This window comes from Nicotiana tabacum, chromosome 7, assembly GCF_000715075.1.
Source record: "Nicotiana tabacum cultivar K326 chromosome 7, ASM71507v2, whole genome shotgun sequence".
Taxonomy (NCBI): Eukaryota; Viridiplantae; Streptophyta; class Magnoliopsida; order Solanales; family Solanaceae; genus Nicotiana; species Nicotiana tabacum.
Genome location: NC_134086.1, coordinates 21,502 through 37,702, shown reverse-complemented (window position 1 = coordinate 37,702; position 16,201 = coordinate 21,502). Strand labels below are relative to the sequence as shown.

Below are 16,201 nucleotides of genomic sequence, written 5' to 3'. Positions count from 1 at the left end.
CTCCAACTCCTTATTTAATGCCGCAATGGAGTCCTCACCCCTGCCTTTAGAAGAGAAAGCTTTCATACTATATTCGACTTGCATGTGTTAAGCATATAACCTTTCATCACATTCAGTCGACTTTCAATTCAATCTCTGAGGAAGAGAAAGATATAGTTTATATACAGAAGAAACCTAGTTTTGAGTTCTATTAAGGACCCGAAGAAGACAGGAGAACTGGGCATTCACAAGACTGCTTTGATTCTCATCATGATACATTCTTGTAGTAAGCGGGTGGTTGATAAAGACGTATTATTGGGAGGGGGCAGCAGGCAATGGATACCGTTCTCGCACCCGAGCCTGCAGTTGCTAGGTCAAATCCCTCTGTCCAAGTGATTGAGTTGAAGCTTTGGGCATAGAGCGGAGCGAGCCCGGGGAGAGGAGTAGAGTCCAGCAACATTGAGCCCCAAAATAGAGTTTCTATTCAAATCCCTACTCAACACGGTGCCTTAAGGAGAATTTGAAGCTGGTTGCTAGCGGAAGTAGCGCGACAAAGAGCAAAGCGGAGCATTCACAAAGAAATGGTGTAAGCAGAAGGGAAGGCGCAACGGTTAGCGACTGCCCGAGGAGTGATCCCTCTCTTATTTTCCTTTTTTTTAAGATAAGAAAAGAGACAATAAGCCCGTCAACATTGAAGCTTCCACTTTTGGAAGCTGTTAGGCAAGTGATACCGTACGCAAGTCCGCACCTATATAGTGAGGGTGCGTTAAGGCGAGTTGATGAGCTAATACGGCTGGCTTACTTTTCATATATATGTGGAGGGAACCTGACGTTAAGCACTGGGGCCAGCCACAAAGGAATAGGTTTAAATGTTGATATATACCGTCTTTCAGCTGACCTTTCCAAACCATGCTTCGCAATCAAGCTAGAAAAAGACTAAGCAAGTGATGTCCTAATGAAATGGCGGATAGTTTAGTATAACATTCATTCCTGACCGCCGCTGCCTGCTTAATACTAAAAGCTAGTAGTGAGACTTCTATTCTGCCGCCCTATCTAGTAAGAGCCTCTAAAGCTATGTTTGGCGTAATCAATATAATAGTTGGGCTCGGCTTTACTGAAGAAGAAGGGGCGAAGTCTCAACTACCAGACTACTACTATACCAAACGCACTCCACGAGTGGATTAGTTGAGTGACTAGACTGATACTCTAAACGAGATTAATACTATCAAAAAGAAAGTAGCAAAAATCATAAGAGAAGAAAAGTTCACAGAAGGTTGGGAAATAGTACACCCGGTTCACCAGGATCTACCACTGTAGGGCCCAATCATACTCAAAAGAAGAGTTTGATCCTGGCTTAGAAGGAACGCTAGCTATATGCTTAACACATGCAAGTCGAACGTTGTTTTCGGGGAGCTGGGCAGAAGAAAAAGAGGCTCCTAGCTAAAGGTAGCTTGTCTCGCCCAGGAGGTGAGAAGAGTTGAGAACAAAGTGGCGAACGGGTGGGTAACGCATGGGAATCTGCCGAACAGTTCGGGCCAAATCCTGAAAAAAGCTAAAAAACACTTTTTGATGAGCCTGCGTAGTATTAGGTAGTTGGTCAGGTAAAGGCTGACCAAGCCAATGATGCTTAGCTGGTCTTTTCAGATGATCAGCCACACTGGGACTGAGACACGACCCGGACTCCCACGGGGGCAGCAATGGGGAATCTTGGACATTGGGCGAAAGCCCGATCCAACAATATCGCGTGAGTGAAGAAGGGAAATGCTGCTTGTAAAGCTCTTTCGTTGAGTGCGTGATCATGACAGGACTCGAGGAAGAAGCCCCGGCTAACTCCGTGCCAGCAGCCATGGTAAGACGGGGGGGGGGGGGGCAAGTGTTCTTCGGAATGACTGGGTGTAAAGGGCACGTAGGCGGTGAATCGGGTTGAAAGTGAAAGCCGCCAAAAACTGGCGGAATTCTCTCAAAACCAATTCACTTGATTGAGACAGAGGAGAGTGGAATTTCGTGTGTAGGGGTGAAATCCGGAGATCTACGAAGGAAGGCGAAAAGCGAAGGTAGCTCTCTGGGTCCCTACCGACGCTGAGGTGCGAAATCATGGGGAGCAAACAGGATTAGATACCCTGGTAGTCCATGCCGTAAACAATGAGTGTTCGCCCTTGGTCTACACGGATCAGGGGCCTAGCTAATGCGTGAAACACTCCGCCTGGGAAGTACGGTCGCAAGACCGAAACTCAAAGGAATTAACAGGGGCCTGCACAAGCGGTGGAGCATGTGGTTTAATTCGATACAACGAGCAAAACCTTACCAGCCCTTGACATATGAACAAGAAAACCTGTCCTTAACGGGATGGTACTGACTTTCATACAGGTGCTGCATGGCTGTCGTCAGCTCGTGTCGTGAGATATTTGGTCATGTCCTATAACGAGCGAAACCCTCGTTTTGTGTTGCTGAGACATGAGCCTAAGGAGAAAGTGTTTGCAACCAAAGTGATCTGAGGAGCCGAGTGACGTGCCAACGCTACTAATTGAGTGCCAGCACCTAGCTGTGCTGTCAGTAAGAAGGTAGCCGGTGCCTTTCGAAGCACTTTCTATTTCTAGATAGAAAGGGCCTTTCTTGCTTGTTTAGTAAAGTCAAGTTTTGGGCTTATCTTGCAGGTGACGACGATGTCGAGTTGACGGCAGAGAAAGACTCGGCATTCAGGCGAGCCACTCGGTGGTGTGTACGTAGTGGGTTTAGTACGCCCCGCCCAGACAAACGACTCCGAAACAAACAATAAGGTGTGTGCCGCACTCACGAAGGACTGCCATTGATATACTGGAAGAAGATGGGGATGACGTCAAGTCCGCACGGCCCTTATGGGCTGGGACACACACGTGCTACAATGGCAATTACAATGGGAAGCAAGGCTGTAAGGCGGAGCGAATCCGGAAAGATTGCCTCAGTTCGGATTGTTCTCTGCAACTCGGGAACATGAAGTTGGAATCGCTAGTAATCGCGGATCAGCATGCCGCGGTGAATATGTACCCGGGCCCTGTACACACCGCCCGTCACACCCTGGGAATTGGTTTCGCCCGAAGCATCGGACCAATGATCACCCATGACTTCTGTGGCACACTAGTGCCACAAAGGCCTTTGGTGGTCTTATTGGCGCATACCACGGTGGGGTCTTCGACTGGGGTGAAGTCGTAACAAGGTAGCCGTAGGGGAACCTGTGGCTGGACTGAATCTTTCGCGATGGAAATGCACTCTTCCCCCAACTTTCCAACATAGGGGGCTAGCTTGCTTCCACTGGTGGCGGGCAGGCGAAGGGTCCAAAGGACACGTAGCCGGGGGCGAGTCAAAAATAGAATTGTTCCATTTTCCTTCTTGTTCATCAATCGGAAATCAAGACAAAGCGGGCACTACGGTAAGACGTGAAAACACCCGATCCCATTCCGACCTCGATATGTAGAATCGTCTTGCACCATATGTATTGAGATTATTCGGGAGACATGGTCCAAGCCCGGTGAAAAAAAAGCATAAGAAGAGTCCGATAATGGCCGGTCTTTAAAGTCCCTTAAGAAAGAGGCTTAAGTCATCGATGGAAATCCGATAACGCTTTTCTTTTTGCTCCGTGAGCAGGGAGCGAGCTAAGTAAATCTTACCTGAAAATGAGTGAGATTCGATTATTTTTCCTTCTTCTCTATGATCCCAAAACTTCACATAATACGTATCATTAAATTCTCGTCTCAATTTTTTTTTCAATTTCTAAACAACTATCGTTTGTGAATGTAGGTTGTGTCGGGGATATACTGTGGCTAGTAAGTCATTTCGTTTGCATTTTATTCAACGAGACCGAAAACACAGCAATGATTTGTTTTATGGACAGTTATATTATTTCCAGTCCAAATGAGGTAGTGCCTAATGTCACCGGGAGCGAGTTGGTAGGTGGGCTTGAGATCTTGAGAATGGATCAAGGAAATCCTGATGCTCTGCCAGCCATTCCTCATGCTGGACAGGCTATGGGGGATCTGGATCTAGCCTTGCAATTGGGGCCGCTGAGCCCAACAAAAGAGGCTCTCGAAAGAGAGCTTTCGACCGTTCTTTCTTCCTTTGGAAATAGGGAAGTTAGAAGGGATGTCTTGGAAGGGACAATAAGGAAACTCGACTTGAACAACGCGTCCCTAGAAAAGCTTTTTTTGAGGATCCGACAACTTATGCAGGAACTTTCCAACAGACCGGTTGCTGATTCCACAGCTAAGAAGGCTTTATTGAAAGCTTTAAAAGAGTGGGAGAAAGGGGACGCATGAGCGTTGGATAATGGAAAGAAGGTAGAATTGCTCGGGACCTAGTGATTGATTCTTTTTCTTTTATATAGGTAGGGTTGGGCAGCGACTCTACTCCTTGAAGTGAAGAATCGAAAGTCATCGTTCGTTAGACAAGGCCCACGTGTTGTGCATCTCTGGTGTTCTGTTCGTGGGGAGAGGAATGCGGGAAAGTGGGGTCCTCTCACCTGTGCTTACTTCTGTTTTAGAAGTCAGATTGGATTTCCAATTGGTGCTCAACAGAAGGGTGGAAAACCTCTGAAAGGCGAGGCAGATTTAACGCTACGCCCTTCCCTTAGCGCCTCACTCTAGGCGGGTCTCACAACTAAAGGATGTACGGGGTGAAGTTGCCACCATGAAATAAGGATTGGAAGGGTTGAGGATAGAGTTTCTTTTTCATTTCTAGGGTAGTTGACAAGAGCTATAGCAGCTTACGATGCAGTTGATTCGGAAACATACGCCAGGGCGGTTGGGTGGGGAGTCAGATCAGGCCAACGGTCCTGCTCCGCTTTATACTAAGAGAGTGTGGTTGGGTCTGACTCCGTTATAGGGCTAGTACGCCGAGCAGCTTCAAATTCTGCTATGCCGGTGCACAAAGCAAGCACACAACGACTACGTAAATCTTTGGTCTGTCTATCATTGCCCATGTTGGGCTGACTCTTTTTTTTAGGCAAGAAGACCACTAGTTGAATTATTAAACTATTAAGACTAACTGAAAAAGGGTACTACTCTTCTTCCTCCACTACTTATATTGACTGACCTATTGATAGGATAGCAGGGAAAGTTGAGAGTATATCCGGAGAAAGAAAAAAAACCTTTTTCAGGATGAGATTACGAACCCTAATGGAGCCAATGAGAAAGCGGTTGCAGGCCAGTGTAGGCTTGCTCCGCACAGGTTACATCTGGGCCTTATATTGATATTCTTTTCAATTCATATTTCAATTTCTTCGGTCCGGGGTACCGCGCAATCCGTTTAGATCTATTTCAGTTGCCAATGAAATGGAATACGAGGATCTCTCCGTCTAAGTGGTTAATCCAACGAGTCACTTCTCAATGCGATGCATCCGTGAAATGGGACGGAGATCTGCTCGAACTTAGTCCAGTCCTATTAAAGATGGGGGCGAATCAAGCAACTCTTATAGATAGATGGTATAGGAAGGAAGAACCACTGATAGCATTTGCAGCTGCTTCTTTCCGATCGATATACAAGCAGTTGGGCGCGAAGCTTTCTTCGTGAAAAAGCTCGTCCTTGTCAATATAGGACTGTCTTTCATTCTGCTTTTACTTATTTTTTTTAAATCTCTCATTTTCTAAATTTTTTCATTGTCTTTAGTACGATCTGGCTTCACACCTCGCGGTGCTTACACCTCTCGCCAATCGGAACACCAACCCAATCTTGAAAGCTGAAGTGGGTTTGGGGAATGGAAGAACAAGAACATCTTTTTTACCACCAAAAATGGTAACATAAGACCCTTCTTCACTCATGCTTGTCATCTGCTCGTGAATACCGTCCAATCAAGTCTTTGTTCTTTTATTCTTAAATATGGGTGCTAACCAGATTCCCCATGTTATATGCAAGGTCAATAAAATTCTCCAAAGAGTGAGTTTCTGATCATAATGACCACCTAAAGTTGGATTTCCGGTTGTAGTTTTTAGTTTGGGGTGCCAATTGTAGCATAGTTTCTTAGTCGTCCTTCCTCTTACGTATTACAATTTAGGTACTTTTCATGCTGCCTTTAGCGGAAAACGGACTTAATGGACAAATAAGGGATAGTCAAGAATCTATTGTTGAACTCTAGAGAACAGGCGGAAAGAGGTTCATCAGAGCGATAGGGAAAACGTATAGAGGGGTGGTCTTACTACGACAAGTGAAGCCTGAGTTCCCTTTGTTCGGTGTCCGGGGAAGAGAAAGGAATCTATTCGGGAATCGCTTACCAGCCCCTTTACCGATACCAAGGGGAAGTAGGAATTAGATCAATAGGGCACTGCTCTCCGCCTGTCGTAACAACAATAAAAGTCCATACCGGAATTTCATTACCTTATTCCTTAAACCCTAAAATGGAGACATTGGTACAAGAGGAGGCTCGAGAGACCTCGAGCGTAATATACGCTACCATCGGAGAGACTTTAGCCACATCTTAACCCATGGTTGAAGAATGTGGCGATCAAGAAAGTCGTGGGACTCATAGTACCCGCATACGACAGCTCTGTGGAGCTTTTCGGGTCGAAAACCTGTTCGACGTCAGAACCGATCTCAAAACCCTAATATCACCCTCTGAAGAGAAAGGACTTTCTCTATATCTATATCTATGCAACTAGTTCTTTCACTTGCTTCCAAATCCATCCATCTTACTTACTCAAGCGTCTTGGTATTGGATCCGCTCTTTTGTTAACATGAACATGAATTAGATTTTATTCTAATTCTTTATTCTTAAGAGAATCCCCTACCCGAACCATTCTTAAGACCACCAAGATCTCTCGAATGAATTCTACTCTTTCTGCTTTCGAGCTACACCGGGGGCAAAATCTTTTCCCCACTAAGACGTGCATCTTTATGGCTATATCGTCCTGAATACGGATGCGATGGGAAGAAGTGGCATTTGGAAGTGTTGCTGACTTAACATTTAGGTTTCGGCATAACAAATCTTGCACTGTCTTTTCGCACTTAGGCGCACAACGTGCCATTGGTAATGATTCTACTATGGTGCCACAAATTCGCAAGCTGATCCTAAGTAATCGTTGTTATTCATTGGATTCCGGAGGAACTACTTCGTTAGGATTGGGGAATTGCTGCGATTCTTCATGAATAGCCTGGATTCTCCCGTCGAGAGTCACTTTGAAAGTCTTACCTAAACTCTTTCGACTGAATATGATAAAGCCAATAAAACATAGAGCTACTATCATTTCTTCATTATAAATTGAGATCTTCTTCGAACTTTGATGCACAAATAGATAGAATAGAAGCAAATAGCATCTTTCTAGCCTGCATATTCGTGGAACTCAATCTCATTTAGAAAGCCTGATCTCTATCTTTCAGCAACTGAACAAGAAGGGTTTAAGAATTAGAAAGGACTTTAGAATCGGATGCGCTCGCCCAGCGAGAAAGGCCTTAACCCTGCCAACCAAGTATCAAAAAGAAATAATAGAAAGAAAGGAGAAGAGAACTTCGTATTTTGGTAACTCTCTAGGAGTCATGTTTACCCTTGAATGCTATTAATAGATTTTACAGCAATAGTCACTCGGACTCGGAAAGTAATAACGAAAATAGCTAACCCAATAGCAGATTCCGCAGCTGCCACCGTTGGAACCAATGAAGCAAATGATTGACCCATCATATCATCTGAAGAAACAGAAAATACCAAAAAGTTCGAATTCACAGCAAATAACATTGATTCAATTGGCATTGACATAATAGGAATATTTTGTCTATTAAGGAGGATTCCCCGAATACCTGAAATAGAGATAATCATAGAAAATGTGAAATATTTGATAGGATCCATTTCGGGAACGTAGAATGTAAGAGAAATTCAAATGTGAAACAATACGTCAGCTCTTCTACTTGAAATATCCTTCAATTATTGAAGAAATATGATTTTTTATACTCATGTTTCCCTTCCTATCCTGCTCCACCGAGTGTTGCGCTCGGGTTAACCAAGCCCTCAAGTGTCGTAAATTATCCATGGGGACATTGGGTTTGTTGGAATTATATGCAGCTTTGCTACCGAAGAGGTCAATAATGATTTCCACCATTTCACTTGGTGATGGAAGTTCATCCAAGTTGCGGTGCCACTTCCTTCGAACAAGGCGTGACTTCTCTGATTCAATCAGGGGGCTAATCTGTTCGGCGAAGAGATCTTTTTGTTCTTTAATCTTTGCCAATTCAAGTTGATCCAAGGCTCTCTCGATCTCGGACCGATCCCCTGGCTCTTCTTCAGCCGCGGATATGTTGAGATCAAAGGAAGGTTTTTTCGATAAGCTAGGACCACTTCCATCGCCTCCGACGGAAAGAGGAATTCTATCCATTAAAGAAAGCCAAAAATCCAGGAAGTCGCTAAGAAATGAAGTAAAGAAAGCGGCTTCAAAAGAAAAGTCCCAATTACAGTTTAAAAGGATAGGAGTAAGTAAAAGGACAGTGAGACTGAGAAAAATTCGTTTCAAAAGAGAGAAAAACAAAGCTGACGTTCGTTCTCTTCCTCTGTGCATCTCTGTGATGGGGCTCATCATAAGCTTTTTTTTCTCAAGCTCATCATAAGCTTTTTTTATCCTCTTCTTCGTGTTCTATTGATCAGAAGCATCCAGCAGCGCCTCGTCGGTTTCGAATTCTAACACAAAATGGTCAAAGAATCAATTAGTATTATGCCTTCTATTGCCAAAAGACCTTATCTTCTCCTCTTGGTAAAGAGAGCCTCCATTTCGAGTTCGACAAAGTGAAAGAATCGATTCGATCATTCAAGTCGGATAGCATTTATCTACGCTAGGATCCGACCTATATGAACTTCTTTCTTCTCTTATGATATTTCGAATAGTGAGAAAGATAAATAATGGGGAATAGAATACAAGTGTTGAGTACCAGCTTCTACTCTTGTAAAAGGTGGGCCTGACCTCTTCCTTTCTATTTAGAAAGTGAAAGTCCTTGGCGGTGTGACAGTATGAGTAGACGGTGCTCTTCTCTTTCCAGGTTCATAATCGGTGCTATTAAATTTTCAGTTAAGGGAATATCTCCAGTTCTTTGAAAAAGAGTTCCGCTCACTTCATCCCTCTCCTTTCAGTCGAGTCACTTCGTCCCTCTCCTTTCAGTCGAGTCACTTCGTCCCTCTCCTTTCAGTCGAGTCACTTCGTCCCTTTGAGGGAGGTTTAGCCTAGCCTTCAAGTCCCATAAAAAATGGAGCTTACCGGTTTATAGAATTGAGAAATAGATGTCCTACCAAGGATGTATGGAATAGAATGAAGGGTTAGGGTTCTTGCGGGAAGAAGGACAAACCGGGCCCCTAGTGGTCCTTATCTTATCACGCCACACATGGAGACATCTCAAATAGGTAAATTGGTTTGGGAAGACGGGGGAAAAACATCCATCGTTTAGGTTTCTGAGTAGCTAAAGTTAAGATAGAATAGGTCATCACATCCTGGGGTTGAAGAATGAGCAGCTTTAAAAAGGAAATGGCAAGCAGGAAGGAGAGTAGTAACGTCGTATTATCCATCCGAAGCAGTAGCAGGCCAGGCACTGGTCTTTCTATCTTCTGGCTGTTCCCAGAAGGAATTTTCGAGCTTTTGAATAATAGCTGTGGCACTCTCTTTCTTCCATAGAGAAGGAACTTATCCTTAGACTTTTGGAGCTTTGGCTTTGGTTTGGACCTGTACTAGTCCGAGAAGTGAGAGCACCAGGTTGGAAGATGCTGGTTCGAGAGGACCTGGAAAAATGCTAGTAAGAAGGAGGCTAGTTTGCTAGGTTGTAGATCTTCTCCCTTATTCTTTATAGAGGAATCCCCTAAATTAAAATAAGATCTTTCTCCGCTCCGTCAAAAGCCTAATTGAGACAAGTTAGCTCTTAGTGTTCTCCGGTCTTTGATCTTGAAGATCCACTCTTGAGAACCTCTATCTCTTTCTTCAAAGCCTCATTCGAAGCCTGTCAGTCTTACATACAGTATATTACCCGCAAGTTCATCTTCTTTGATAGGATATTAGATTAGTCAGCAATCCAAGTTCCAGCTGGTTCTCAAACTTCAGAGGTGGCCTTACTTCCTTTTTAAAGCAAACATGTGGACATAAAAAAGAATGAAATTGATAGAATAGAGGAAGATTAATGTGCAGCTGATTCTATACCAGCCGATTCAATTGTTCAGCTACTTCGAAAAAACTTACTATTATGGCTATGTAAGGGGACCGACTTCCCCTTTTTCAATCACCTCCTACCTTAAGCTAGGCCCACTGCTGAATACCCTCAATCAAAAGGTCAAAGAGATTATATAACCCCATAGTATGAAGAGCTGCTCGGGGGATCGCACCCCTTGGCCTAGGGTATACATTCAGATCTAGAGGCATACCTAATTAACGATAAGAGCAGAGATCTCCTCTCTCCTTCGGACCCTCTACCTCTACTCCATTCCGCTCATAAACAGCCTTCCACCAAGGAGAAAGAGATAAAGAAGAAAATTCTCAAATTCTCACAAATGGTTTGAATAAGCATTCCTTAGAGAGGGAATGTCGGATGAGACACTATTTGGCCTTCTTTCAGGAGTTGTAGATAGTATCACCTTTAGCTGGTAGCTAGCAAAGAAGTTATCCCCTATCAACGTATATAGTTGAGGGCAAACCGAGGTTTTAACCGTAGCTTATGTCCATGAATCTTCTTTCGCTTGGTTACGGAACTAGAGCGAATCGTCTCTTGTGCTACGGTCTAATATATGTGTCAAAGAGCGGATTCTCTTGCAGAGGATACGGGCATGCCCCTGAGCCTATTGATTCAATTCCTAGCAAGTCCTGTCTATCTCCTTCACTTAAAACACAGCCTATGATGATTCTCAATTCCTTTTTTTGAAACTTCAATAGGCTCCCCCTTCTTTAGCGATAAGGCTCATCAGTAGATTGACTACGAGGCCGAAGAGTCTTACTACATGGGTTACCACTCCTGCAAGACTGATTTAGGTTCCAGAGTAGTTATAATGGCGGACGGAGAGAGGAGGAAGCTACTGCTACCGGGCGAGATGTTAGTGGAAAAGAATAGGGTTCAGAGGAGAGGTCACAAGATAGCACTACTACGTAATCTACTATACTGCTACTTGAAATCGATTCTCTTTCATGGCTCTATTTCTCATTCTCTTTCCACCACTAGTTAGAAATAGACAAGAGCATTCCCTGGAACAGGCCTACGAGAGGTATTCAACAAGCTCCACTCAACTGCGCAAACTAAGCCCTCCATAGAAGTTCAAGGAAGTAAAGCTACATACTACTGGAAAGAGATGGGCTTTCTCCTTTCTATTTCTTGCGGGCTATTGATTTCGGGTTGAGACTTTGCTTGCTTACTTTCACACATCCTTCAGTGAGCTACTTAAGGTTTAAGGTAAGGGACACTCCTAGAATAGATTACAATTCTAACCTGTCTTTGCTGGTAGATAGATGCGCTTAATTAGTTACCTGAATTAAAGAGGACACTTGAATAAGTTGACTTTGCCTGGGCGTCATCTTTCCTTTCATTCACTAGTTGAGTACTTCCTCTTGTCAGATAGAAGCTTTTCAAAGGAGTTTTCACTTCCTCAATTAAGGGAATTCTAGTTCGACATGCTACCTTCTCGATGTATCAATTCTTGGTAGACAAGGCTGGTTTAGATCGAGAGGCCCACCTTTCGGTCCGGGGCTGAAGTTTTCTCTTTCTGTCGGAAAACGAGCTTTTGGCAAAACATCGGGAGGGAGTGCTACTGCTTCCTTAATTCATCAATTCCCATCTATGAAAGGGATCCAATTCGGTATCTTGCGTACGAATTCAAGTTGTCAAAGAGGATCTTAGCCCTTTCCTTGATGTTTTCCCGTAAAATGAAAAAAAAGGAATGCTTTTAAGTTAGAGCAGAATGTAGGAACGAAGCTTCCCGGAGTCTATCAATTCATTCCCAATCCCATACCGCTCTCTCACCAACTTCAATAGCTTATTTTCCTTCTCAACTCAAGGTGATCAAAATATCATGTCTACGACCCTCACCTTCCCGGAAAGCGCCTTCGTTCTGCATCAATTGTACAATAAAATATATCTCGATTGGACTAAGGAAAAACAAATAATCTTCGCTCGATGATTATTTACTTTCTCCTGTTACCTTGTTTCAAAGCTAGCACCCCTGCTCTTTCTATGAGTTGGCTACTACGTTGTACGCTATCTTTCTCTTCACACCTGGCCACCCCAGTTCCTTTCTGGTTTTTTTCTTGCTACGGGATTAGCCTGTTTGGTGTGGTTTGTTACCTAAAAACACCATCCTTTCTTATTGGCGTTAGGGAAAAGTCGAATTTCTTTTTTAATCCCTGGGGAGTTTCACGCTCGAGACCAATCATCTATGTAAAATAGATGAGAGCGAGAAAGAAGGCTCGAGAGACCTGTCTGGAATCAATCAACAAAAGCTTTACTTCACCTGCACAAGCACACGGTACTATACTAATGGAATCCCTACCTACCGAGGAACCACATGAAACGTAGAATAAAACTTCAAACTCGCTAGAATGCAATGTAAGGGTTACGACGGATGGGACCTTAATAAGGCAATTTCTAAGATAAGACGGACGACTCGGCTGCCTTCCCCGCTAAAAATCTTTCCCGACGGTCGCTCAAGCACTTTCACGCAACAAGAAAGCAAAGCGTATCCTATCTCGCGCCATCCGAATAGGTTTCAAAGCAAGCAGTACGGCGCAACAGAGGAGCCCATTCAGTATCATCTTTGTTTGTGAATATTAATGCGTCTTGTCTTCATGTTGTATTATTCCCATTGACTGTGACCAAACTGCGTTCCGAGTGTCTTTGTAGAGAAGAGAGAAATCTTCCCCTAAGATAGTCAGGGATAAACCGCTCTACAGAACAGGGAACAGGAAGGAAAGTCAAAACCCCCGATAAAAAAAAGCAATCAGCCGCTGTCACCGACCGGGACTCAGAACGGATGGTGGAGTACTATTCAACCACAACGAGACAGGCATTATAGAATCAAAGGCCGAATAGAAAGCATTCCCCCCCAGTTAAGAGTGCTTCTGCCCCGCCAACAGCTCTCCGGTCTCCCAAGGTGCTCATGTTACTTAACAAAAAAACATGAAAATGATGGCGTAGGGTGGAAACCCTTTGTGACTGCAATCGTACGTTTTTGTCTTAAGAGAAACAACCTCTGAAACCGGTTTTGTCATTAGGATAGGAGGGAAATCGGTAGCTCGAGGGGGAGATTGCCCGCCCGTCCGGTTTTTGAGACCCTTTCTGATTCCCTCACCCAATCTCATGAGAAGCAAGCCCAGCAGGCCCTGCCTTAACCTGTCCTCAGACAGCCAACCCTCACCAAGCTACTGGCATTGCTAAATGCTCCACCACGAAGCAAGCTTTCCCGAATACGATAGATGCAGAAGTGGATAAAGAAGTCGGAGGAAGAAAGTTGTTGGACAACTGTATACATGAGGGCACATTAGTATTCTGGGAATTGGCAACATTGAAAGAAAGGGTAAGGGGTAGGAATCAACTTTTTTAGGTGTTGCTCTACTAAAGTAGTCGGCCTAACTTTCGGTTCCCGTAACCAAGTTTTTCTTTCTCACTCCTTATGTACTTTTTTTACTTCATCCATACTTTTTTACTTTTTCTGAAGTGTGGGGCAAACGGTGCCCTCTACTTCTACTTCTAACTAAAGGCGAACAGCCGGCATTGCAAGCAAATAGAAAGCCCCCGCCGCTTTGAGCCGGAAAGCATACCGGCTATTTGAGTCGCGAAAGGGCCGCTTGCTTAATATTATTTAGATATATAATAATAATAGATAGATAATATTATATTATATATCTATGTATAAACAAAAATAAAAAATGAAAATAAAGAAAAGAATTTTTTAGAAAATTCTTCATTCCTGGGAAGAGGAAGAAGCAGATAGGACAAAGGCCTTCTCTTTCCGTACCCTCTTCCCGAAGTGAGCGAATTGCATGTATAGATCCGTAGGGGCTTATAGTTTAATTGGTTGAAACGTACCGCTCATAATGGTGATATTGTAGGTTCGAGCCCTACTAAGCCTACCACCCCCTTCTCTTCACCTGATACAAGGCAGTCGAAGTACCCGCCACCCTACAGATCTCAATCTAACGACGGCATATGGAACCACACTGCCGCCACCGCTGCCCTTCGGGCATGCCTCCTATGCTTATCACTCACCTATGCTCTTGCAGCATGCCCCCTTCGGGCAATACGGTGTAATACGCGAAGCAGCTGAGCCATAGCTCTTCGATCGCTATATTCTTGTGATAGCGAAGGTGTGGTTCATCCTCTAAGAGAGAGTAGATGCGAAGGTTCGGATCAAAGATCTTCGCGAGACAGCCCTGGAGCACCATATCATATCGGGAATAAGGGGGACATAGTGAACGTAACCACTCCCTTGGTTGGGGGCTGTGACTCCCCTATCCTTTCAATTTTTTGATTCCCAGGTCTTCAGAGACAATTCTATACGAAGAAGATCGGTCCACTTACAAAAGTACCTGAACGAGAAGGGATCAGTGCTGTCAACTATGCTCGTTATCAGAATGGTTATATCGTGGAAAGATTGTGGACCGTCTTTCAAAAATGAACCCGGACGCATTTCTTGCGTGGCCGAACCCATAAATCTTGATGTATGCCTATCTTTTACTTGGACTACAAAAATGCATTCTTTGAGATCTCCACGGAGCAGTATTCAAATTAAGACTACAATAATACAGATTCGATACATGCTTCAATATTGGACTAGTCCTTGAATAGTTCAAAATGATGTGGTGGCCAAGATATGGACCGCTTAAAGAAAGGATGCCTCTCATAAATTTAGTCCATTATGGTTTTCTTTACCATTCCAGACTACTAAATTAAGTTCTAGCAGTTGCCATGTCACGAAATTGGCCCATTCGCCAACTTGACGTGAAAAATGCCTTCCTCCATGGTCTTTGACTTTAAGAGGTATAAATGCAACAACCTCCTGGATTTGTTGATCCTTCTAAGCCTACTCATCTTTGTCGCTTTCATAAGGCCATTGTTGGTCTTAGTCATGCACAATTGGCATGCTTTCAACGGTTCAGTACCTATCTTCTCCAAAGTGGCTTTCGTTAGAGTGTTGCGGATACCTCCATCTATCTTTCTTCACCATTCCTCTACTGGCTGTATCGTCCTTTTTGGAACTAACAAGTCTATTAGAAAGTCGATTTAGCAACTTTTACACCAATTTTCAAGTGGATGAGATCGGTCGAGTGGCCTCAGTTGGAGATGGGATTGCACGTGTTTATGGATTGAACGAGATTCAAGCTGGGGAAATGGTTGAATTTGCCAGCGGTGTGAAAGGAATAGCCTTGAATCTTGAGAATGAGAATGTAGGGATTGTTGTCTTTGGTAGTGATACTGCTATTAAAGAAGGAGATCTTGTCAAGCGCACTGGATCTATTGTGGATGTTCCTGCGGGAAAGGCTATGCTAGGGCGTGTGGTCGATGGCTTGGGAGTACCTATTGATGGAAGGGGGGCTCTAAGCGATCACGAGCGAAGACGTGTCGAAGTGAAAGCCCCTGGTATTATTGAACGTAAATCTGTGCACGAGCCTATGCAAACAGGGTTAAAAGCTGTAGATACCCTGGTTCCTATAGGTCATGGTCAACGAGAACTTATAATCGGCGACCGACAACTGGAAAAACTGCTATTGCTATCGATACCATATTAAACCAAAAGCAACTGAAATTGTATTGTGTCTATGTAGCGATTGGATAGAAACACTCAACTGTGGCACAATTAGTTCAAATTCTTTCAGAAGTGAATGCTTTGGAATATTCTATTCTTGTATTGGCTTTCTTTCAGAAATGCTCACCTGCTATTGGCTTTCTTTTTAGTTTTCCAATCTTCTGTCCTTCATTCTTGCAGATGCAAATCATAGATGACCTAGTGGCATTTATGCCAGACCAGAGCATTCTTCTCAAGAAAAGAAAGCGGAGAGGGTGACTGAATTTCACTCTTTATCATTCCTTACTACTCCTCAATTCCCATCAAGTGTTGTCTTATTTCCCAAGCCACTGCTCAATCCTCCTTTTCTGATTGATTGAAAGTAGCAAGGAAAGACAAGCAAAAACTTTGTTGGCTCAAGAAGCAACTGAGGAGAGAGAAAGAGTAGTAAAGGAAATACAAGTAGCAGTCTCGGGTCAAAGGAATCAAGGAAGAATTTCTTCTGATATTGCGGTTACTCTTTCAGAATCTCATCCT

At 43.8% G+C, this 16,201-nt stretch overlaps 2 pseudogenes; one reads left to right on the top strand and one right to left on the bottom strand.

Moving 5' to 3' along the window:
• Nucleotides 1-1,315: 1,315 nt before the first annotated feature.
• On the top strand, nt 1,316-3,205 carry LOC142162508 (18S ribosomal RNA; annotated as a pseudogene).
• A 3,490-nt stretch (nt 3,206-6,695) lies between these two features.
• On the bottom strand, nt 6,696-7,894 carry LOC142182611 (ATP synthase protein MI25-like; annotated as a pseudogene).
• Nucleotides 7,895-16,201: the final 8,307 nt, after the last annotated feature.